The sequence below is a fragment of the Zingiber officinale genome, chromosome 10B, assembly GCF_018446385.1.
Source record: "Zingiber officinale cultivar Zhangliang chromosome 10B, Zo_v1.1, whole genome shotgun sequence".
NCBI classification, from domain to species: Eukaryota; Viridiplantae; Streptophyta; class Magnoliopsida; order Zingiberales; family Zingiberaceae; genus Zingiber; species Zingiber officinale.
In genome coordinates, this window is record NC_056005.1 from 92,998,383 (window position 1) to 93,024,705 (window position 26,323).

The window sequence follows — 26,323 nt, forward strand, 5'->3', positions numbered from 1 at the left end:
TCTAATGGATATATATAGAAGTAGTTAATAACTGATTCTGATGTATACCTATAGAAGTGGTTAATAACCGATATAAATGAATACTTTTTAGAAGCAATCATGACTGACTCTATAAATTTTTCCAACTCAGAAAATTGATCTTTAGAAGCGGTTTTAACCGCTTCGAAAAGTCTAGTTATAGGAGCGGTTTAAACCGCTCCTATTATTGAATTGCCAATTTTAAAAAAGATCCTATTTCCTATTGTACATGTTCCAAACTGAATGCTCAAATTAAATCAATTGACAATATTTATACTTCATTTCACAAACCTAATTTATTTTCATAATACGTAAATATAAATTGGATTACCAAATCAACACAATATTTATAATTCATTTCAAATTATTTATAACACAAAACATTAACTCCACCTTATAACACTAACACAATACTTTTTTCAATCTCCAAAATATACACAAGTTTTCAATAACAATTTTTCTCCACAAAAAAAGTATCAAAAGACATGCTTAAAATGACAAAAGGCATGTGTTCCAAATGACAAAAGGCATTTGCTTCAAGCGACAAAAAACATTTACTCCAATCTTCAATAGCAACCTTCAATAGAACAACCAAATTATATTTTATCAACATATTTCAATACATAATAAAAAAAATATTTAACAAAAATTTGTACCAAATTAAAAAGGTTGAATTCAATGTGAGAGATGAAAAATTGCATGAATTTGTATGAATCAAGAAACGAATTGTATTTTGAATTTAACAACTTGTGCCTAATTAGAATTGATATGGATGTCCTAAGTCCAACTTTAATTAAAAAAATTATCAACATGCATTAAACATATTTTATTTTGATCTTAATTTTGATTTACAATTTTATTTGCTACCAACTCAAAGTGTTTAGCTTTCCATGCATCATATAAAGCAAACAGTGTTACATTTTTAGCAAGCAATGTTAAGACTTTAGGCAAAACAAACTACTCGTGTACAACATAAAGTGTTAAGTTTTTAACAAGTACTTACATTAAATTAAGTATAAAGAAAATTACTTCTTTATAGCTAATGTGTTTCACCAAATGAAGATCAAAAACTTTATGCAATTGCAAATGAAAAAGTGAGCATATGCAAATGCTATGGGAATGTATTTCAGAACATTTAAGAAATCACAAACCTAATGTGAAAATACTAAAATACTTTAAAATATCACAAATCAAGTTTCATTTCAGAAAATTTATGACAAGTTTAACTTGCTCTTCATATGTATATTCTTTTCATGAAGAATTACAAACTACTAATTACTTTCAACTCATTTACAAACCACTAAACCAATCAATTTATATCAATAGAATTATTTAAATGTAAATTTCAGAAGAACAAGTGTGCAAAAATAATATAAAACAAGTCATATACATAGAATTATGAATTAACTTATTTTAAACACCAATTTACAAAAATAAAAAAAATCAGAAATACTCTAATAAAAACATTTGTAATTAAAAAATTAACCTCTAAGTATTATCTGATTCATGAGAAGGATCTACACCTATTTTTTTTTTTACAATTGATGAAACTTGTTGCTACATAAAACTTGCAAACATAGTTACACTACAACAAAAATAATTTTTCGCAGCGCGCAAATTCGCTTTCTACAGCGCGCATTGCGCGCTACACAATTAAAAGATGTTAAAAGTCCTAAATTATTGACAGTGATACTTTGCGCGTTGCGGATAATATTATTCGCGACGTGCTTTACGCGCTACGGATAATATTATCCACGGCGTGTTTTGCACATCGTGAATAATATTATTCACGCGGTGTGCTTTACACGCTACGGATAATATTGTCCACGGCGTGTTTTGCACGTCATAAATAATACTTTCCACGACGTGCTTTGCACGCCATGAATAATACTTTCCACGGCGTGCTTTGCGCGCTGCAGATAACTGCGAATAACATTATCCGCACCGCACAAAGTACGCCGCAAAAAATATTTTTATACACTAAGGATAATAATCTACAGCTTATAAATGTACGCTGTTGATAGTCTTAATTATATTAAAAAAATATTAATTTGAAGAAAATAATAAACCAAAATTTTAAAACAAACTTAATGCAAATAAATCCACAAAATTAACAAAAGTCATAGTCTTTCATTATAACAAAAAAAAATTAAAGATCTTAAACAAAATCCGAAATCTCTATCAAACTAGTTATTACATAACAACAATTAAACTTACAATCCACACAAATTAGTATATTATGTATCAATCACACAATACTATAAATTTCGATAACCATACAATCGTATTTTTTATTGCATCATCAAGAAACTACATTTCATTATTTGGTCGAATTAGGTCCACCTTTTCCACCAAAATTTTATCAACCCAAACTTTTCAACATGATCCACCAAAAATAACGTGATGCACTTTTGTGTTTGGATCTGTGGATGCAATTCAACCTTCTGCAATAACTAATTTATCACTAGACCAATGAAACAACTTACATTTAGTATTAACACAGATATCTCCACGACTCACCTTTCTCAAATTTGACTATAAATAAACAATACAAAATTATTAATTCAATTATTTATATTTTTGTAACAATTTTGTGATTCAAAAATACATAATTTTATGATAATTACTTGAAAAACATAACCAAAATCATCACTTTTTTTGGCACCAATATTAATATCGCTATTGCTACCAAATTCATTCTCAATACCACTACAAATGTCACCACTAGCAATCTAATTTTACAACCAAATCGTGTCAAGCAATGTCATCATGATAATTCAAAAGCATTTAAGTGTACATATCAAACTTATTTTATATATATTGTTTACTTACTAACCTGGATGATTTTGTTGTCTCATACTTTGTAAAAACATAGACCTCATTTCTTGCATTTCTAGTTGATTTTGTTGCCTCATTTCTTGCATTTGTTATTAAACATTTTGTATTATAGTTTTAAGTTGTTGAACGGTTCCATTTTGTTGCACAGAAACTCCAACTTTCAATGGTATTACTCCAAAGCCCATTCCACGCACTCTACCCCGAGCTTCTTTACCAAACACAATGCTAATTGCATCATCAGCAATATTAGTTGTGTTTTGAAATTCGGGTGGACATTCTAATATTTTTTTCTACAACAAAAAAAAAATTTCATTATATTATCATTAAAATAATAGATGACTATACGGAACATCAACATATAATGCATGTAAATGAAATCAACATATAATAAAAAAATCAACTCATGTGAAAATTCTGAAGTAGAATAAAGAAATACCCAGCATATGTCTCTATGTTGAGGGTCATATTTACTATGGGTTGTAAAATTTCCTTTAATAGTTGATTTATCCAATGAAAAGCCAAATCCAACTTCCTTAATAAATTCTTCTATGGGGGCCTCTGTTATTCGTTCAAAGAAATATAATCTATTGTCAGGAAGTTCTGTGCATAATTATGACTCTAAATCTGCATGCATACTTCCATCTGTTCTCCAAAGGAAACTCCTTGCTTCATTTGAAACTCCTTCCATCTGTCCTCTGCATGCATGCTTCCATAATGATGACTCTAATGGTGGAAATCTTAGAAATACAATGCAGAAAACTGAATTTAGTCATCAGTCTTTGAATTTACACCACAGTTCTAAGGATAAACCTGTTAAAGATCTGAATTCAAGTGCAACGAGAGTGCTTAAAAGTGAATATCAGTTTTACAGTGAAAATTTTTTCGATGTTCAATCTGTTGACTTTCCTGGCCAAGCAGCAAATATGGAATCTTCGCTTGAAATCACTTTAGCAATACTTGCAAATATAATCATGATGCAAAGCAGAACAGTTAGAGTTGTGTATTGTATGGTTTCGTTAGCATTCTTGGATCGAGAGGCCAAACATGGCTATTCACCTGGATTATGGTCTTTAATGACTCCAAATTCAGATTTTAATATGCTTGAACGTAATTTGAAGGCAAGTGCACAAGTTGCTGAACTATCCTTCTAGAAAACTAGAATTTCCAGATATGACATGCTGGGTGAATTTTCCGAACATCATGATTTTGTTGGTGATCAACATTCACCTAACTGGCAGGGAAGTTTATTGCCGGATTCTCAAGTTAATAACTGGCTTCTACCTAGGGTCATCAAGCCTCAACCTATGTATGATACTGTCACAACATGATGTAACCAAGCCCCAAGAAACTAGTGGTTATAGTTATTTGGATTTAATGTAAACATTAGTCTACTGACATCTGAATCAGTTGCACCACAGAACAAGTCAGCTGATATTCTATTGCCACATGTCCATCCTACTACAGTTTTGCCCCTCTCACTGGGTTTTGTGGCTAATAATGGAATATGTTAGCTTCACATGATAAAAGTCTTTGGAGACATTGATAAGAGTATAAATGAAGTATAAAAGTTTATGAAAAATCATATCAGTAGCATAAAATGTCAAAAAAATCTAAAATGAATAAACATGTTTAACATTTTCTCTCCAATGGCTTGAGTATTGGGCATTCCATTTTTTTTCTTACAACCTTCAATCCAAACTTGTGATTTCATAATTTTTGTATCTATCGAACTTGTCTTTTCCTTAAATATAAAAATATATATATAATCATTACAGCATAACTTAAAAAATACATATATCATTAATTATTACTTAAATTATAATAAATTAAAAATAATTACCATAATGTGAGTCAAACGAACATAATCCCTCCGACTCTGTGTGAATGTGGTCTTGTTTTTCCCTCATTGATCTAAATCTTGCACTCTTTTCTTAAGATTAGTCAAAATCGCATAATCAAACTCTCCAACATATTAAAACTTAGTAATCTTCTCTTACCCAACCATTGCATTAGATTAAATTCAGTACATTCCCATCCAACTCATGGTCTAAGTGAATAAATACTTACTTGAAAGGTAGATGATAATATCCTCTGTATAAACAAGTTCTACTGATTTTGCTCTATAAATTCAGGCTTCAACAAATTGAGATCTCGTGAAACCACTTGACTTGTATTAGCTTCTTGTATAAGTATTTACAACTTGAATTTTCTATCGCGCCACAATTTAGCAAACTTTTGAAAAATTGATTTCTTTTCCCAATCCTTAACTTTACAAGTCATCTGTACATTTAATAACACGAAAATATGTTTACATTTTGTTATAAAAATGAAAATAAAAAAGTAAATAACTAAATATATTACCTGCAGACAACTCCACATCTTATCCTTCACTGCTTCATCAATAGCATTCTATCCATCTAATGTATATGGCACAAATTCCTTTATCATGCAACCTAGGAAAGAAGCGTACTTCACTGAATTATCTCCAATCGGCTGTCCAAACTCATTACGCTCCAGCTCTTTGCACTTGTCTTGGCCACTAACCATTTTCAACTTTGACGCACCTCGTCCTTTTTTCTTATCAATTTTCTCATCAGCAATTGGTTCTTTATCATGTAAATCTTATGATGAATTGAGTGAATTGTTAGAGTCCATTCTCGATAACTTATTAGTTATATTTTCCTGTAAAATAGCAAAAAGAGATATTGAAATGTCTTTAGTAAAATAAATCAAGATTTAAAATAGAATACAATATCACCTGAATTTCAACTACATATCCTTTGCCACGTTTTTTAATCATTTTACTCATCTTTTGAAAGTTATGTAATGACCAGATCAAACATGTAATATGACATGATGCATTGCTGAAAATAAATAAGCAGACAAATATATTGAAACACAAATAAAGAGTTATGCAATTATTGATAAGAACATGTATCAATCAAAATAAATAACTATAAATATATAGTTGAAAATGTCCATCATGTCTCAATCACATCAATTCCCTCACACTCATTCGTTGAGTACGGTTCTTTCTCAGTAATGTTAATCTCAAGTTGGGACACATCAAGAGGTGTTGATGACGTATAAGCATCTTCTTCAAGCACATTCATGTTATAAATACCTCGAGACAGCGCTTTTAACAACACATACCAATTTGATTCATCATTATCCTTAGAATAGAATACTTGCTTTGCTTGTGATGCTAAAATGAAAGGATCACTTTCAAAAGTTTTTAGTCCTTGATGTAAGTTGACCAGTGTAAAATCATCTTCAATTTTGATACCAGTTCCAAGATTGACCCAATCATATCTAAAAACAGGCACTTTAAAAGAATAGTAATCTAGCAAAATAATATCTCGAATAACCCCATAATATAATCTTCCTATTGTATGTGGCTTGTCATTAGCATTAGATTGATAAATAGTATCGGCTTCAAATGAAACACCACTATCTTGTGTCGACCTTCCAACATCAATTGTGTGGAACCAATATCCATTTACAATATATCTTGTATAAGATGTAACGTGCTTTCTAGGACCATGTGCTAGCCATTGAATTCGACCTGAAGAGTTAACAGAAACCTGTTTTGATAACCATTCGACAAATGTTTCCATATATTTCTTTTGTAACAATGTTTCATTATTTGAGAAACGATGATTTATTTGTTTAAGCTCGTCAATGAGCATCCTATTTACAATCATTGAAGGGAGATGTTAAAATACATAAGGCATACAATAGATCAAAACTAACAATATGAAATTAACTACACTCACTGTAAGTAAGGTTCAACTTCTGCACTATTGAATAATATATATCGACGTGCAACTTGCAACACGTGGTCCTCAAAAATCTTTTCTTCCCTTTAGAAATTGGGCGACCTAATAATCCATCTTCTAAATTATTGTTCCTATTAGAACGAACACCAATACTATAAGCCTTTTTTATATAAGCACCAGAAAATATCATTCGTTCTTCTGCGAGATAACACTCAGCTATGCATCCTTCTGATCTTGCCCGGTTCTTCCCATACCCTTTTAGTATTTTCATAAATCTAAATCACAAAGCAAAATTCAAATGAAAGAAGTGTTTTAATAAAATCTAAATCATTTTATAATATTAAAATTATCAAAAAGAATAATTATTATTTATTACCTTTCAAATGGATACATCCAACGAAATTGGATTGGTCTACACAAACGAACCTCTCTTGTTAAATGAATTGTCAACTGAACCGAGATGGTAAAAAAAACAGATGGAAAATACCTTTCTAACATGCACAAAATTTCAACAATATTCTCATCGAGTTGTTCTAAACACTTCCGGTCTAATACTCTTTGACATAATTCATTGTAAAATGCACCCAACAGAAATATAACATTACGTGGACCTTTCGGTAAAAGATTTCTCAATGCTACTAATAGTAATTGTTGCATTAGAATATGACAATCATGAGATTTCAGCCCAATAAATTTACACTCTTCTACAAAAACACAGTTACCAATATTTGAACTATATTCATCGAGTAACTTTATTTTCTTCAACCTAGAGCAAAACATATCCATTTCTTTTCTAGACAATGTGTACGGTGCAACGGGCAAATGATATTTACTTTCTCCTTTTTTTGAGGATGTAATTCTTATCTAATTTTTAAGTGTACCAAATCTTTGCGAGTATTCACACCATCTTTGGATTTTATCTTCAAATTTAACAATGTACCTATAATATTCTCGCAGACATTTTTTTCAACATGCATCACATCTAAGTTATGATGTAGCAAGAGGCCTAAAGGTAAACATCAACATGATTTATAGTGTTAGTTCAGAATATTAGAACATAATTTAGGAACAAAAAATAACAAATTGTAAAATCTAATTAATAGAGTAAAAAATAACTTACACTCCAATATGACAAATTGAAAAAAAAATTGACTTTTTCATCCACCTTTCAACTGATTTTTGTACCTCTTTTGAACTCTCTTGTTTCTTCCTCTTTTTCCTCAAAGTGTTGACAGTCTCATCCTTTTTCTTTTTACTCCAGTCATTTTCAATATCGTTCAATGCATTGATAATTTCTAACCCATTCAAAAGTCTAGGTTTCCCTTTACTCTCCTTTTCCCTATTAAATCATTTTTTTTCTGACGAAATAGATGATTAAGAGAAAGAAATCTCCTATAGCCTAAATATGCAAACTTTCTACTATACTTAAGCCACATAGAACATGTGTCTTCACCACATATTGGGCAACCAAATTTTCCTTTTGTGGCACATCCAGCTAGATTTTCATAAGCTGGAAAATCATTGATTGTTCACATCAAAATAACCTTCAGGTTGAATATTGACTTGCTAAATGCATCATATGCCTCAACACCTGTGTCCCACAACTCCTTTAAATCCTCCACAAGGGGTTCCAAGTATACATCTATATCATTTCCCAGTTGCTTTGGACTTGAAATCAGTAATGTCAGCATAAGATTTTCCTTTATCATGCGCATCAATGGAGGAAGGTTATAATTGACCAAAATAACTAGCCAACAACTATATCTGGAACTAAGATCACCAAAAGGATTGAATCCATCTGCCGCAAAATCAATGCGGAGATTTCTAAGATCTGATGCAAAATCTGGCCACTTGTGATCAATTATGCCAAGTCACTGAATCAACTGGATGACGTATCATATGATCTTGACTTTTGTGGTTTGAGTGTCAAATCAATTCTTCAGCCTTTTCTTTTGATTTAAACATCCTTTTCAATCTTGGTATCATTGGAAAATATCGTAGGACCTTCTCAGAAACTCCTTTACAAACTTTGACGGTGACTTTATCTATCTTCCATCTTGAGGAACCACACTTCGAACATGAGTCCAAATCTTTAATCTCTTTTCTAAATAGACAACAATCATTTAGGCAAGCATGAATTTTCTCGTATCATAAATCAAATGATTTTAATAATTTTCTCATTGTGTAAACAGTTTTTGAAAGTGTGATGTTTTTTGGAAGCATGTCACCTAAAATATTAAGGAGCGCATTGAAATTATTATCTGTGTGACCATTAGTAGACTTGTAATTATATAGTATGACGACTGCCGACAACTTTGTATAAGCTGTACAACCAGGAAAGAGAGGTGTTTCTGCATCTTTTAATAAATCATCAAACTCATCATCTTTTGCCTCAGACATAGTGTGTCCAACCTTTTCTTCTGGCATAAAAACATCCTTATATAAATGATATGCCTCTCTACATTCATCCTCTTTTTAAACTCCTTATGCACTACCTTCATCTTGAGATTGTGAGTTATAAGTTTCACCATGAAAGACCCAGTGTAAGTAGGATCAAACCCCTTAATAATTAAGTGGTCGTACACTTGGTCAAATTTCATATACTTTTTATTTTTACAACGCTTGCAAGGACATAAGATTACTTCATGTGTTTTTGCATAGTTCCTAACTTGTGCCATAAATTTTTTTACCCCTTCTTCATACTCGAGTATGAGCCTTGAAGGCAGATGCATCCATTCCTTATCCATCTCGTGAATAAATCTTTTTCAATTATATGAAATAATTATGAGATTTTATCAAAATATATGTATAAGAAAACATCACATAATAAATAAAAAACCTAAACATAAAAAATTGATTCCTACATCATAATATTTTGCAACAATCCAATTAATAATCATTGACCACAATCTAATGTAAAACTAATTAATTACATCTGATGTGAAAAATATAAAAAAGATGTTGACTATATAACTTAGAATTGAGAAGTGGCCACCGTTATATATGTATCCTTTGCCTATGAATATACCACAAAGCCATCCAACTCCATTCGCATTTCCTATAAGCAGAAGCAAAAACAGAGCATGGCGCAACGGCTTGCAAAAATCATTTCTAAACTGAGCATTTAAGTGCTCATACTTTATAAGTATACAACAATCAAAGCCAAACACAGTTCATAAAACTGAAAGAGTCGAGCAGTGTCACCCAACTAAGTTTAGGGATTTACAGATTAGGATTACCTTTGGCTTTGAGCTTTTGGCTTGATATAGAGTGTGGAGTGGTTAACAAAGGGCTTGCTTACTCTTGTTGTGATCCTATGATACGAAGAGATGGAAGGAAGTCTTGTAGCAGACGACGACGAGTGCGAAGAGGATTCCTACGATTGGTGGCGGTGAGTACCGAGAGGTAGAGAGGAGTCCGGCAACGACGACGGTAGTGAAGAGAGGCAGAGAGCTATTGCGGAGAGGCAAGGAGCTGTTGTAGCAATGGCTTCGGGCGACGAGGGCTTCGGGCGACGAAAGCTTCGGGCGATGGTTTAACCTATGCGTTCTTTAATTTAACCATTTTTTTTTATTTAACAAGATCTTGGTTTTTTTTGTTTTAATTAACTTTAATTTTTCTTACTTGATTTTTTTAACCAAGTTGCATTTTAGTTTCATCATGTATTTTTTTAATTTAATTTTGCTTAACATAACTTTATTTTATTATTACTTTTTCTTTATTATTTCTAACCTAATCTCAAGTTACGTTCTATTTTAATCATGTTTTTTTATTTAATTTTGTTTAACATAATTTTATTTTATTATTACATTTTCTTTATTATTTCCAAACTAAAGAATATTATTACTTGTTCTATTATAATTTTGATAAAAGTATTCGCAGCATGTCTATTCTTGTACGCTATTATCGTTACTAAATATTTATAGTATTAACAGCATGCTTTTAATATGCGCCGTTAATACTTAGACATAAATTATTTTCTTATTCAAGTTTATACTATTAACGGCGCGCATCAACATACATGCCATTAATAATACTATTAACAGCATGCTTTTAATGTGTGATGTTAATAATAAGCTACGAAAAACTATTTTTGTTGTAGTGTTACCATCTACAAAAATAGATAAATTTACTATTAACGTACTTAACTATACAAATAATTTTAAATAATTATTTTTTTAGTGAAAAATATAATTACTTGTGCCGGTAATAATTCGGGTCCACGAGAGTTCCCAACACTTCTCAACATCATACTTGCATTACTCATGCAAAATTTTGGAGTTGATCATTTTCTTGCATTTGTTTTTTCATATGCTCTATTTCCGTTTGTCGTTGTGCTTCTCACAACTCCATATCTTAAATTTTCTCTCATTTTCTTAAATTTGTCAATCAAATCTGAATTAGAGTGATAATCTTACCAATACATTGAGCTGCGTTTATATTGCTCTAGGAACACTTAACTAGGCAGCGCACTAGCTCCTAAACATCGTACTCGACCAGAATGCTCAAATCCAAAAACTTCACTATATAAAGAATATAATTAAAGTCGAACCATATGTAATAGCTTTTACAAAAATGAAATGAAATTAAAGTAAATTGTTACCGATATGCCTCCTCATGGACTTCCAACGGTTGTGTTCCTTCAGGTTTATCTTGGAGGAGACGATCTACAACCTCTTTAAGTGAATTCTAACAAAAAAATAAATTGTTAATATAATAAAAAAAATATTTAAAAGTTAACTTAAAAAGTAAAATATTATTACCTCAATTCGTATTGTCTCATCGTCAATAGCAACACCTCCTTTCTTTCTACTTCTACGACTCAATTGTTGTATTTCAATACGACTTGATTTTCTACCATTCTGTTGAGACTAACAAGATAAGAAATTCACATTTAACATCAAATATTAATAGTATAAATTATTTTATATGTGCAACAACTTATATTGCTAATTTACACATTCCATCAAAAGCTAACTAACATACATTACATTGCATGTAATCAATATTTGGAATCTCATAAAATCTTGAAACTTCAAGGATAAGAGCATTAAAGTGTAAAACAATAAATGAACAGTGAGAAACTAACTATAGGGAAGAAAAGAAATAATTTTGATTGTTACAAATTTATATTCTAATGACGGAATATTAGTAAATCCTTGCACATGAGTCCCTTTCTTTTTTTTACATTTTCTCTATTGATTTTTTAAGTTTTCTAGCACAAAAATTTATAATGAAATTATAACATTTATAAATATATGTCAAAAATAATTCATACTAGTTATATCTCAGCAGACTTCAAATAGTTACATAAAACTTCCCAAGTTTGAGGTGTCAATTCATGAGAAATGGATTGTATTGCAACAAGCTCTTCTAGTGGAGTATTTGAATCATAAGATGTAACTTTCACTTCAGTCCCCCACCGTCTCCATGCGACCCCCATGATTTGCATTATAACTATTCTATGATGATTGGGGATATAGAAACGTACCTATAAACATAAAATGAAATATATTCATGCTTTAAATTTAAAATGAAAGCTAAACACTTGTAAACTTATAGTAATAAGTTTCCATGCATCATTCATATGATTTGTCGACATTTTTCTCCAATCTAAAAAGTGGAAGCTTGTTTGTTTAGCTTAATGAATTGTTCAAGCTTATTTGTTTAATTAGTTTTATGTATATTAAACGAACATAAATAAGCTCTTACCAAGCCGAACACCAAACTTGTTGACGAACGCTTGGTTCATTTACAGCCCTAATGACAGCGATTGTTCAAACTCGATGTGACTGCTGGCAATTTAAATTCAACAATCGAGATTAAACCTCTTTTCTCCATTCCTTTGATTGAACAATTGTGAGTAGCTATCTATTCTTTTGTTTTTCTCTCCATCTTCTTCATTGCTTCCTGTTTGCTACCACCGATGATTGTTCGAACCCTTTGCTCTTTTCGTAATTTCATTTTCTTTCCTCCCACCATTCATCTTTCTCCTCTTTCCTATAGCTTCCACTCCTATCGCGATCCATGGGCTCTGATACACGTCCACCGGTTCTGACTTCAATGGCGATGTGGACCAGATGCGTTCCACCTACCGCATTCCACCTGACCATCGCCTCGTCATCCCCTCTGACCACGACCGGCCCCATCTTGCCCCGGTTGGTATATCACTTTTTTCAAGGACTAATTCCTCATCGGCCTCCGTTTTCCCTTGCACCCTTTTTCTCGGAAGTTTATTCTTATTTTCATATCTCCTTGCCACAATTAGCACTTAATTCCATTAGATTACTGTGCGAGGTCATCATATTATTCCGTCTGTATCGAGTCCAATTACACCGTCAGATCTACCAGTATTTTTATTACCCGAAGAAATCTGAGCTGAACGTTTTCATCTTCCAAGTCCAAGTGAGTGTGGTATTTTTCGATAAAATGCTCTCGTCTAATAAATGTTAAAAATCTCACTACTTCTATCACTAACCGATATCTCTAGTGACCTTCCAACCGATTGACAAATGGAATTGTCCAACTCTCTCGAGTACTCTCCCGAGTTGGGCAAGTACCGATGGGAGCCAATCTACCTAACGGCCTCTGATCAACTGTCCAATCTAAAATACCACATTCATAAGTTACTAACTGAGGGTATACTGTACATATTTGGACCAAGTCTCAGAGCTCAGCTGAGCGGCAACCAGCTAAAGTAGCCCAACTAAAAAGAGAACTAGAAAGCCAATCAGAGCTACTATAAGAGATCGAGCAGGCCCTCATAGTGGAAAAGGATAAAAGTCATGACCAAGTTGTCCAGCTTGAAAGGCTCCAGAAATAAGTATAAACTTTCATGTCACGCCTCTAATCAGCCAACACTCGAAAACTTATGAGTCATAGATGGCCTAGACCTCAAGAACAAGGAGGATCGGGCTCTTGCCAAGAAGCTAGAAGAAGCGGTGGAAACATATCAGCCGAATGGTTGAGCAAATTGGTAAGGACCTTTAGCTTAAACAGAAACAACAGGACTTTGATTAAAAAGAAGCCGAGCTAGAGGCTTTAAAGGACGAGCTAGAGGCCTCGAAAGTCGAGTTCGCTAGCTACAAAGAAGGAGAGCCCAATCGACTATACGCTTTTAGGGTGGAGCATCTACACTCGAAGGACTTCAATCAAATACTCATCGATCGAACTTTTAAAATGTTCAGCTATGGAGCAAAGAGGACCATCAAATAGCTGAGGGAGGGAGGCTCTCTGATAGCTAATATTCCTAAAAATTTTATCCAGCGCTGGAAGATCTTGAAAAATATTTCGGAGGACGCTTTTCCTAACTTTGCTTGATGTTTCTTTTGACATTTTCTGTGGCTCTGTAAAAATTTAATGACTTGCGGTGTTCGATTGTATATATTTTCTTCTGCTTTTATATCTTCAACGTTTGTAACTCCTAGCATTTTACCATGTCCTTTCCTTTCCTTGGACTTGCATCATTTTACTTATCAAGTTTATTCGAGTGATGCCTAACTGAACATCCACTCAGGAACATATCACCCTAAGCGTTTGAAAAGCTTTCAACATACAAGCCCATGGTTTAAAGGCGCGAGAGACCCCTAAGGAACCACTAATCCTTCCGCGTTATAAGTGTCCAATATTTAAGCGCGTGGATGAGTGTCTTTATAACGTGGTTGAACAGCCTACGAATCTGAAACTTAGGCATGATCACATATAACTAGACCACTCGACACGAGAGTCTGAGACTTATAACTCGATCGCTCGACACAAGAGTCTGGGATTTAATGGTGAGAGCAAACACACTTATAACTCGATCGATCAACACAAGAATCTAGGACTTGATCGTGAAAATAAACTCACTTAAAATTCGGAAGAAGAATCCTTGCTTCCTATTGCTATCAAGGAAGATGTGTGTTGTTTTGTGTTGAATGGATGAGGAACTCCTACTTTCTACTTCTATAAAAGAGAAAGAAAGGGTAAGGAAGAAAGATCACTTACCAGAAAGGAGAATGAAATCCTTTAAGAGATCAAATCACCAGTGAGACTGACGAGAATAGAAAGAGTGCAACAACATCATCGACAAAAGAGAGAACGGGTGAGATTAATTACCACAAGGGAGTAAAAGAACATGAGATCAATGGCAACTACTAGGGAGAAGGGTGTATTTTTAAAAGGGTGTATTTTTAAAGAAATCAATGCGAAAAAGTAAGAATCAGTTGGATTAAAAAATATATATATCAATGTGAAAGAAGAAGTGTTTGCTAGTTTAAAAAAATAAAATATGTAAGTAAAAAATTTAATTAATAGTTAATTTAATATAAGTAATATTAAACAATATTAAAGTTTTTGGGGCCACAATAAAATAAGAGGTCCTAGGTAAGGCCTATGCCTTGAACTGGTACTGGATAATATGAAACCAAAGGCACCAAACCAAATACTAAAAAAGAATTTATTGAAGCATGTGTCAGATGGTCTTGAGAGTAAAAGCAGATGACTACCGACTTGGAGGAGCGAAGAGAATGCAACAGGACAACTAGTGCAAATGCCAACATGATTTCAGTTTAGCATGTAAATTTCCAAATGAAACATTAATATTTTGTAGCTCATATAACTGATCACCAAATTCATTGTAGCATAGATACACAAAGCTAGGAAGTGAACGCCACAAAACATGAGTGCAAAACAAAAATACTTACATGATTGTGCACATGAACACGGTTATACAAACAAAATGATATTATAAATTTCTCTATAATTTCATCTTTACTTTTGAGAAGATATATATAATAATATTTTATATTATCATCTACAAAAGTGATAAAGTATTTATTACCACCACATGTTGCCATACCTTTTAGATCGCATACATCAGTGTGGATTAGGCCAAGTGGTTTGTTACTTCTTTCAATATGTTGAAAGGATGACCACGTCAGTTTCGCTTCAACACAAATCTTATACTTGTATTTCGGGTCAAGATGAAATGTAGATATGCTCTTCATGTTTATTAATCAATGCAATACATCGTAGTTAACATGTTCTAGTCTACCAGGTCACAAAAATGAAGACTCAAGCATATAAGTGGAAGAGCTTTCAGTTTTATTTATCTTAGGTCTAATCGTCATTACATTAAACTTAAATAACCCATCAAATACATAACACTTCCTATAAACACTTTGGATAATACAACTCTTTCCGACTCAAAAATAATGCGAAAGTCATGCTTGCTTAGCAGTGATTTGGACACTAGATTCTTCCAAATCTCTAAAACATACAGCACATTGTTCAGAGTAAAATCCTTACGCAAGGTCATCTTCAGCACCACCTTTCCTTGACCCAAGATGTCCGAGGTTGCTCCAGTGACTTCTTTAAAGTTGTGAAGCAACTCCTTATTGCAACAGACATATCTGGTGGCTCCAATATCGATCCACCATTGCCGCGAGTTTGAACCGATCAGGTTCAACTTAGAGACCACTACGCAAAAGTCGTTCATTTCTAGTCCCTCGTTCATGTTGGCCTCTTGCTTCTTCTTCGGCTTTCTGCACTCCGAAGATTTATGACACTTTGTCACAATTGAAGCACTTCCCACAGAACTTTTTATTGATGCCTCCTCTAGGTCCCATCTTGGAAGACTTAGGATTCTTCCATTTCGAGCTTTGACCGTGCTCAACCACTTTAGCTTTCACAGTAGCCTGACAGAACAATTTTCTCTCTGAACTCTTGTTGTCTTTTTCGATGCGAAGTCGAACAATAAGTTCCTCCACATTCATCTCCTTCCATTTATGCTTCAAGTAGTTATTAAAGTCCTTCCAACCGGAATGCAGCTTTTCAATGATAGCAGCCACCTAGAAGGTTTCACTCAGAATCATCCCTTCTGAGTAGATCTCGTGTAAGATCACCTTAACCTCATGGACTTGGCTGATCACCGTCTTGGAGTCAACCATCTTGTAGTCCAGGAATCGGCCCATGATGAACTTCTTTGCCCCTGCATCCTCCGTCTTGTATTTCTTGTCCAAGGACTCTCACAGCTCCTTAGCCGTTCTCTTCATGCTATACATAACATACAGCGAGTCGGCAAGGCAGTTGAGGATGTAGTTTCAGCAGAGGAACTCAGAATGAGTCCATACCTCCACTGTACTGATGGTCTACGCATCAACATCCTCAGCACACTTAGAAAGATCCTCGGTCAAGAACTGAGTCAGGTTGAGCGTGGTCAGGTAGAAGAGCATCTTTTGCTACCACCTCTTGAAGTTCAGTCCACTGAACTTCTCTACTTTTCCCCGTGGTTGATTGGCACAATTCCAATCAGGGCGGAGGGGGCATGCACATGTTGAGTCTGTTGCACCTCAACATTTCGTTCTGTGGTCATCTCAACATAATCGAATTTGTTTCAAGATTATTAGATACAAACAATCTGTTATCGGAAATATACAAGGTATTAGCTGAATTTAAACTGCTCTAAATTAAATTCAACTTACAATCGAGATGACCTGAGCGGATAATCTCAAGTTGCCAGCAGGGGTTGATTTCTGCTACGAGCCGAAGAATTGCCAAGCAAGAAGATCGACTGAGCTGCTAGTCTGTGTTGCCGAGCGAACGAATCGACCGAGAGGGCAAGTCGACCAAGTAGAGGGCAGATCGACCAAGCAACAGATCTGTGTTGCCAAGTGGGCGGATGGCCAAGAGGACGGGTCGGCCAAGAGGAGGGCGGATCGGCCGAGCAAGCAGGTCGACCACGCAAAGGGCAGTTTGACCCAGCGGAGGGTGGATCGGCCAAGCGAGCAGGTCGACCATACAAAGGGTAGATCGGCCAAGCAGAGGGCGGATCGGCCGAGCAAGCAGATCGACCACGCAAAGGGCAGATCGGCCAAGCGGAGGGCGAATCAGCCAAGCGGGTAGGTCGGCCAAGCGGAGGGCGAATCAGCCGAGCGGGCAGGTCGGCCAAGCGGAGGGCAGAGAAACTGACCAGACGAGCTGACCGAAGCCTGCGAGAGTCGCAATTTCCTTGAAACAGATTCGCCCCCACCTCCGACTGTGCTTCGAGGCTTACTCGGGTCGTTTGTTTCTCAGGATACAACGGTTTGACCGTGATCCCTACCAAGCACTGATGGTCACAGCGAACTGAGTGGCACCCAATCGCTATCAAAGGCACTCTGCCGAGCAAGAGTAGCATGACAGAGGAGGGGAATGAGACGGGGAGCTTTTGCTTGCTTCTTGCGTGTGTCTTCTCTGCCTGTGATCGCAGTCTCCTTATATAGGAGCTCAAATCAACGACAGTGTTAATGGTCGATTAATGACCATTACTAGCCGAGCAATGAAACGTCTACTGTTTCACTTATTATTACTCAAACGTTTAGATTCTACATTAATCTCAAATTTAATGCATCCGTTACACAGCAGCAAAAGATTTACATGGCAAAACGTTGATTGTTCCACTTGAGTGAATTTTATCTCGACTAGTCCGGCATTCGACGCGCGCAAGTCGTGCCCGCACACGAGTCAACATGATTCAGTGAAATCCGAACCCTGGATTTCCACCCCCTTGCGCACCCACGCATGAAAAAGTCTCTACCCATGCATTTGTTCACATCCTCAATACATGTGAATCAATGTAAACCAACCAACATACCTTAAAGCTTCCAATGTGGGACTAAAGTCTCATTCATAATAGAGCTTCTCTCTTCTTCCGCCTCTTCTCCATTCACATATTTAACAATCCTCTACATGAATAGAGATAGGGTATGTGATAGCACTAAGCAGTTAAATCAAGTATAGGATAAGTAGTTTTTACCCTTTGAACCTTCTCTTGTGAAGATTTGATTGCTTACTAGCTAATAGTAAACACGATGTCATTAAACTATACTATCGTCTATGTAAACAGTAACAAATCTCACCCAAGACTCTCCCTGATACAACTCAGCTTTTATAAGTCTGTTCGTTCTTGGTCATGAACACATCTGGTTTTGTGAGAAGTTTTAAAAATTGTCTCCAATTCTTTTCCAAGCGACCTCACTTCTTTCTCGCATAGGTGATCCCTCAAGAGTTGTCATATACTCTTCTTGATCATTAAAAGTTCATTGACTTACCCTGGTCTAGTTACTGTTTCATTGAATTATTCCCCACAATGTGTCTAGTCAATGCAGATTAGTTGTTCCTTTGAATCTAATTCTTAGGATCTCCAGTCAACATAGGTTGGGTGTCCTCTGCACTAATCGCTGACAACGACATCAAACACATTCCTCGTGAGGAACTTGCAACTATCTCTCAATTTAACCCTTTGGTTAGCAGATCCGCTAAGTTATCTTTTAACTTCACATAGTCAACAGTAATAATTCCCATTAAGAGTAGTTATCTAATGGTATTATATCTACGACGTATATGTCTAGACTCATCATTATACAGATGGCTCTATGCCCGACCGATTGCTAATTGACTATCGCAACGTATGCTAATCGTCAGCACAGGTTTCGATCATCGTGGAATATCTTCTAAGAATTGTTGTAATCATTCAGCTTCTTCACCACATTTGTCAAGAGCTACAAACTCAGATTCCATCGTGAATCTGGCTATTACGATTTGCTTAGAATATTTCCAGAAAATGGTTGCACCTGCTAGAGTGAAGACATATGCACTCGTAGACTTAGAGTCTTTTATATCAAATATCCAACTTGCATCGTTATATCCTTCGATCACAACAGGATATCTTGTATAGTGCAGTCCATATTCACAAATATACCTCAAGTACCTCAATACTCTTGTTAGTTATAATTTAAACAATAATTAATTGATAATTCTTATATTTTAAAAACTCTCCACATGAATAAATAACAAATCATTAATGATTTTTAATTAATTTATATTATAGTGGTTAATTATGTAACATTTTTAATTAATCATTAATTAACCAGATATTTTTTAAATTTTATCCTAAATAACAAATGAGAGTTAATAAATTAATTAATTAATTAATTAACATATATAGAATGGCTATGATAAACTTGTTGCTATATCTTTCTACTTTATTTTTTAAAATATATATATATATATAAGGTGATGTTAGATATTGTGGCCAATAATTAAAAAATAGCTTCTGTCTATGAAATAATTGAAAAAGAAATTTTAAAATTAGTATTTATAATTAAATAATTTAACAGGTAAATACAATAATAAAACTTTATGTTCAAAAGGTAAACCCATAAAAGCTATAATTTGAAGCACTAATAATAAACCAAGATGTAGCAGTGTCAAATTAATAATGTATAAAAAATGAGCTTTAACTCCCCCATAATACGGCATAAAGCAAAAATGAGAATTAGTTAATCTTCATGAATTGATTTGTTTTAAACTTCAATAAAAGTAATTACAATATATAAAAAAAATTAGAGCAAAATCAAGGGGTAAGCAAATATAGTCCTAAACTCTATCAATAACTTGTATTATTACAAAATCAACCTATAAGCATCATTTAATAGTTAAACTTATTAAAAATTATCCAAAAATAAGAACGTCCCACCTTTCCTCCCCTTTGTTCCAAAATAGACCTTTATCTGGCCTAAAAAATTACAGTACGAAATCAAATATGATTTTACATCTAAATTTATCCTATAATCCATCGTACTTAGATCAATCATTCTTATTCCTACTAGTCATCCACTAACTTGACAAAGAAAATCATCGAAAAACATTAAAGCAGCGAGAGATCATCAAAAAGAAAATCATTGAAAAAGAAAGATGCAATGTATTTGTTTCAGCATGGGAATGTATGGTAAAAAAATTCAAGCCTAATTTTTTTATAGCTCAATTTAGGGTTGGTGATCTAAACATAAAGTTGCACGCAATTGAAATTTCTGATATTAAAAACACAACTAATAACCGTAATTGAGATATAAGAGAAGATAAATTTTACTTACTTATTTTTCCAATTCCTCCCATGCCAAAGGCAGAATGAACATAATGTTTTTTTCTTCTTCCAGAAGTTCCATGAGTAAGCCAAATAATACTCAACTTATCTTCATTTCTCTGGCCAAGCTGGAACATCTCACTCTACAATAAAGTTTGCTACCTGCAAAATTCAACTTTAACTTTCAGCTTCCAACAGGAGTGTCACAGATCATAACACATGAGTCAAAATAGATTAGCAACAACTTGAGGTCCATGTGTTTTTTGTTTTTATTTCCCAACTGTTAATTTAAGATTGAAGACCTAATGCCACTACAGTGAACTGATCCATGGTTGTTCTTCTATCAGAGCGGAGAGGATGTTAAGGTTGATAAACTTCCACCATTTCAAGTTCATCCCAATCTAATGAGCATGTTTTCCACCTTGAGTCGCTTCAATAAAACCAGTCATTGACATTTTATGTAATGAGCAAAGGCTGGATGAATCTCTCCAACCCAAATAGTACATCAAAAAGTTCTATTGTCCAACTTGTAAAGCATAAAGCAAGACTATATCAATGCTCTTGTCAAGGAAAGTAATTCATCATCTAACCTTTCTTTTCGATACAGATACTGTAGTTTCACTTTGACAGACAACAATCGGTTATAAAATGCAGGAAATATTGTTGTTCTATTCTGAAATGTGGCTAATAGCGGTCTCACTTATAGAATAGACTCCTCTGATGATATTGTGACCTTGATGACAAACTCCAAACATTCTGACCAACTACCAACTGCTACTGATGGATGTGGTACTGCCATGTATAATTGTTTCATGTCATTCAATGTTGGAGCAGTTAAATTCTAATTGGGATAGTAGGGCTACTACCAGACTCCAAAACCCAGCATAAGAGCCTCCTTTAAGTCAAAAAAGAAATTCCTTCATTGTATCAGTGATCTTCTGATTCCAACTCAGTGCTATGAATTGGAAAGTTAGCACAATGGTTAGTAGAGAAAGCTCACAACCTCACACCTAAGGCTCTCTTTGTCCCCTTTTGATCCAAGCTGACAACAAGCAACTCATTATCACAAGACCTGCCCATCTCGTGATGTATGTTATTGTTCTTTGCTTCCTACTTTATTCCTTACCCCACACTATTTGCCTAAGCATCATACCAAAAATAATAATAATAATAAAAAGTTGCTGCTATTTGCTGGGAAAAAGATTTTGAGCCTGTATCATCAAGCCAATGTCGGGAAACTAAGCCTTCTCAAATTGTATAAATTACTGCAATAAAACAGGATCCAAAGGTGCCACGAAGAAAGAGAAAAATAAAATCCAGAAGCCAAAAAAAATGAATAAACGACAGTGATGATGAGGCAGACGTTGGGGAATTAGAAAAAACGCAGATCGAGAGAGGAAGAGAGATCGGTGTTAGAGGCGTTGCGACCTGACTCCGGGGTGGACGACGGAGATGACACAGAAGTTGGCAGATGACGTTGATTCAGAATCCCAGAGCTGGCGCAGATCTGCCGTGAGGAGTACGCCAGGGAAGGCCAATTCCTACAGCGTCGCCCGTGGGAGTGTCCGGAGAGGAGGACAAGGGAAGGGGAGCAATTTGCAGGGCGAAAGAGAGGACCGACGGTTTCTCTTGTCTCGTCGCTCGATCTGTAAGAACGGAGATGAGATGAATAGGGAGATCGGAATGGGAAATAGGGTTTGGAGAGCAGCGGCGGCGGAGTGACAGAGTGAGTGTGTGTGGGAGCCTCAAATAGGTAATCCGCAATCGGATGCCTAACATATTGCGGGTTGACGGATATCGGATTGCAACCAACGGAATCCTAATCCAACCCATAACAGACTCCCGCTTCATTGTGCTCCTTCCGGCGGCATCGTTCGCGAGTTCTCCCTGAAAGTTAAACCCTAGAAATTCAAATCATCTTGTCGCCACCCATGTCGCTCTTGCCGGCTGATGATCCAATTAGATTGAATGTAATTGATGATTAGATTATATCTGATTAAATTAGCAACGATTAATTAATGATTGATTACATTAAATTGATAATGATCCATCATCTTCGGCTTCTCCTCTTCATCCTATCCAATTTGAACCTCTGATTCCATGGCCGCCGCCTCCGATGCCGATCACTCTGTTGCTAAAGTCCGTCCAACTAGGGATCCTGGCCACTTTTGGGTCGACCCCTGGTGCCCTGACCATTCGGACCGTCGGGGCATCCTCAGCCGTCGGATAAGGAGATGAGTCAATTTTGTAATTGTACCTGACCTGACAATGAATAGTAAATAGTAAATAAAAAGTATAGTAGTAGTGAATTATGAAATTATAGTAAATGACAACAGTAATATAATGATTCAGTAATTGTGATGATACAGAAATTTTTTTACTCTTTTTTTTCTTACTCTGCTTTCTGTTCTTGTTTGTTTTCCAGAAAGTCTCACCTATTCAAGATCTCACCGTTTAATCAGTGTCTCGGCTTATACGTAAAATTTCGACTTCAAGATACCTTTCTTACTTAGCCCGCATAGACCTTATATGATTTTGGTTATTCCTGATACAGTTACCGTTTACCTATTGGTTACTAGGATAAGGACCGAGGAAAAGAACCAAGAAAGAGATAGGCAGAACGTCTTTTTTTTACCAAACTCAGTTTATCATTATAAAAATAAGCATAGATCTTATTTAGCGGATAATTTTATAGTGAATTGTAACCAGAAACTAAGTGAGTTAAATATTTGTACATAAAGACAGCTTATAAAAGAAAACTTATAAACACACTTGAGCACACTTTGAAGAGCACTGGGGGAATTTGGACAGTTGCAATGGCAGTGGGGGGAGTGGATGCCCTGAAAGGAGAGGTTTGGGGGCCTTTTATAGGCAAAGGAGAGAGTGTTTGCTTGGGGAAGAAGGAAAGCAGGAGAGAAGAGAAGAGAGGGGTCAAGAAAGAGGAGGCTTGGTGGAGGACGGGTGGAAAACAAAAGTAGATTTAGTGAGGGGCAGATGGCTTCATTTTAGTTAAGTGGGCATACTATTTGAGAAGTGGGAAAAAATTTCATGGATGACGTTTTTAGTAGATGTTGTTGTTGGTATTGTGTGAATGGAAGAAGATGTCATAGATCACGTTTTTAGGAGCAATGTTGTCATTTAATTCTCCATTAGGTTGTTTAGGTTATTGTCACTTGTCAGGTCCAGAGAGGGAGTTTGTGAGCTTTCGATTAAGTTTGGTTGCACACTTATGTGGAGTGCTGCTCTGTATGCTCTAGCAGAAAAGATTGAGCTTGCTAGTCGCTTCTGGCAGTATCGTTCAGTTTTTCTTTGATAATGTTGAGCAAAGTTGTATGTTGTGTTTTGAAAGATAAAGGGAAGAATCTAGTGTCCATATATTTTGGCCAATAGATTTTTTCGGTATAGGTTTCTCTGACTAGGAAATAATTGTCTGGATCTGTCAAATGGTCCCAAGCCCAATTAGTTCCTTGTACTGATGCTCTCCAGTGCGTTAGTTGATCTCCAATAGTAGGAGGAGCTTCCCAATTAAGATCTAGGTCAGAAGGATAATCTTCAAGTTCTGTCTAGATACCTCCAACTTCATTGATGTCAATCTTAACCAGATGTTTAGCTGGTTCAATGTTGAGGTCAAGCCATTTAGGTGGAGAGCTGTCAAAAGTTCATACAACAAACGTTTCCTCTTCTTCTAGGGCCAAAGAAATAATAGTACCAAGTTTTTTTGGAAAATCTTTGACAGAATCTGGATCATGTATCCAAACTTTGTAAAGCAGTCCATAGTCCATTAGAAGAAAAGGAGTAATAAGCCTTCCTTTGTAAGAGGTTACTTGATACATCTCATAGTCCAAGTTAACCTTACGGAAGGAATATAACAGCTTACATGGACATCCGTATTTAGCAGAGTCGTCACAGGTTAGGCCAAATTTTTGACATTTGAGCTTTGGGCTAAATTCTGCTTCATAGACAATAGTTATCCCAGGAGGGAGATTTTATGGATGACACTTAAGGCTTCACATAATTCAATAAAGGTCTGTAATGTAGACTGTTCTGCTAAGTTTCGAACGTAAGAGTTGATATTTTCAGGTATAGTATTAGGCAGGCTCAATATATGAGCTGCTGATATTCTTTGAGCGAAGATTGTAGCAGCTTGTTCTTTTAATTGGGCTAATGTCAAATAGTTAGGTCGTTGTGGTTTTTTTGTCTATTAATGCTGTAGAAGAGGAAGGAGACCCATGAGTTCCTTCAGTAATTTGTGCATATGTAGGAGTCTCTTCAGTTTGTGAGCTGGTTGAGTTTGTCATCATAGTTGTTGTTTTTAATAAATTGCTAATAAAAAAAATTAGCACCAAGTTGGGCTCTTGCAGCATTAAAAGCCTTCTCAAGTGAATAATACCCTTTAAAGAAAGGATGTTCTAGGTCTCGTATGGCCATATTTGTTTCTTCTCAAGTGACATATACCCCAGTTTGTGGTCCAGAGAAGACAACATAACAAGAGAATTTCTTGCCTGCTGATTTTTGTATGTTATTAGAAAATAGTTTGTTAAAATATTTATAACTGCTATCATATTCAATCAGACAGTGTTGTATGTGATATAGTTTGTCTCTGAATATAGAGCGGAACTGATCCTCCTGTTGTGTGAACTGTTGTAATTCTTGAGTACCAAATCTTAATGTTTTAGTAGCAAATGATGTTCGTACCTTCCTTGATCTATCCATTACCTGAAAAAAAATATTTAGTGGAGTAAACGAGAAAAAGTATCAGCTACAGAATTGTTAATTCTCTTTATATGTTCCCAGTGAATGTGTAAACCTTTATTAATAATAGTATCTGTGAATTTCAACCATCTTTTAGTACTTAATCATTTTCTTAATCCTTTAGTTTGTTGGTTATATTTGACTATAGCTTCACAGTCTGTTCTAATAGTAATTTCTTGCTTATTACAAATGAATAGTCTGAATGCTTCTAGACAGTAAATAACTACTAATATTTCAAAATCTAGTGAATTTAAATGTCCTTTTTCTTGAAATTTTCCAGAGGCATACCTGCATAAAGTTTATGTAGTTTTAGGGTCATATTTGGAAATTTTTCTAAATAAAATGTCTCCCCATCCTATTTCACATCCATCTGGTTCAATAACTAAGTAGTCAGAATCAAGTGGGAGTGTTAGCATAGGGATTGTTTTTACTAACTGTTTAATTTGTTATACAAGTGTTATACCTTATTGATTAAAATATTTTTGTCCAGTTAAAGACATTTTATTATATAAGGGGCCGCTAATTTTTCTTATATCTTTTAAATAAGGTCTTGCATAATTTAGGAGTCCTAAAAAAACTCTTAGAGTTTTAGTATCGTCAATTTTATTTAGAAAAGCAAGGATTTTAACAGAGATATGAAGTTGAAAGGCTATTTGTCCCTGACCTATCTCTGTACCTAGAAAATTAATATGAGTAGTTGCTATTATCATATTATATATATATATATATATATATAATTTTTCATCAGTAAAATTTATACATTGTAGGTGGTAAGAAAAATTAAAAAACATCAATTTGGAGAAGTTTAATTTTTTAATTAAACTTAATGCATTGAGTTCATGTACAATCTACATAGCCCTGTACATTATATGTAATAAGAAAAATCAAAAGACATCAATTAAAATATTATTTAAATATAGAAAAGTTTAATTTTTTCAATGAAAAATAATGCATTGAATTTATGTATGTACATTGTATACTATACATTTTAAACTTATTTTATGTACTAGAATGTGAAAAGATTTAGTCTATAGCTATAAAAGGTATAAGA

At 34.6% G+C, this 26,323-nt stretch overlaps 1 long non-coding RNA gene across 5 annotated transcripts; it reads right to left on the minus strand.

Moving 5' to 3' along the window:
* Positions 1-345: 345 nt before the first annotated feature.
* LOC122029299 lies at positions 346-22,259 on the minus strand. Of its 5 annotated transcripts, none has more exons than XR_006125004.1 (7): positions 21,949-22,259; positions 20,531-20,682; positions 11,399-11,497; positions 11,239-11,324; positions 5,218-5,538; positions 4,924-5,136; positions 346-595 (listed from the first exon to the last, which is right to left on the minus strand). It is a non-coding gene; the product is annotated as an uncharacterized LOC122029299 (long non-coding RNA). The 5 variants fall into 5 exon arrangements; XR_006125003.1 differs by lacking the exon at positions 346-595 and adding an exon at positions 2,871-3,146; XR_006125005.1 differs by lacking the exon at positions 346-595 and adding an exon at positions 3,234-3,593.
* Positions 22,260-26,323: the final 4,064 nt, after the last annotated feature.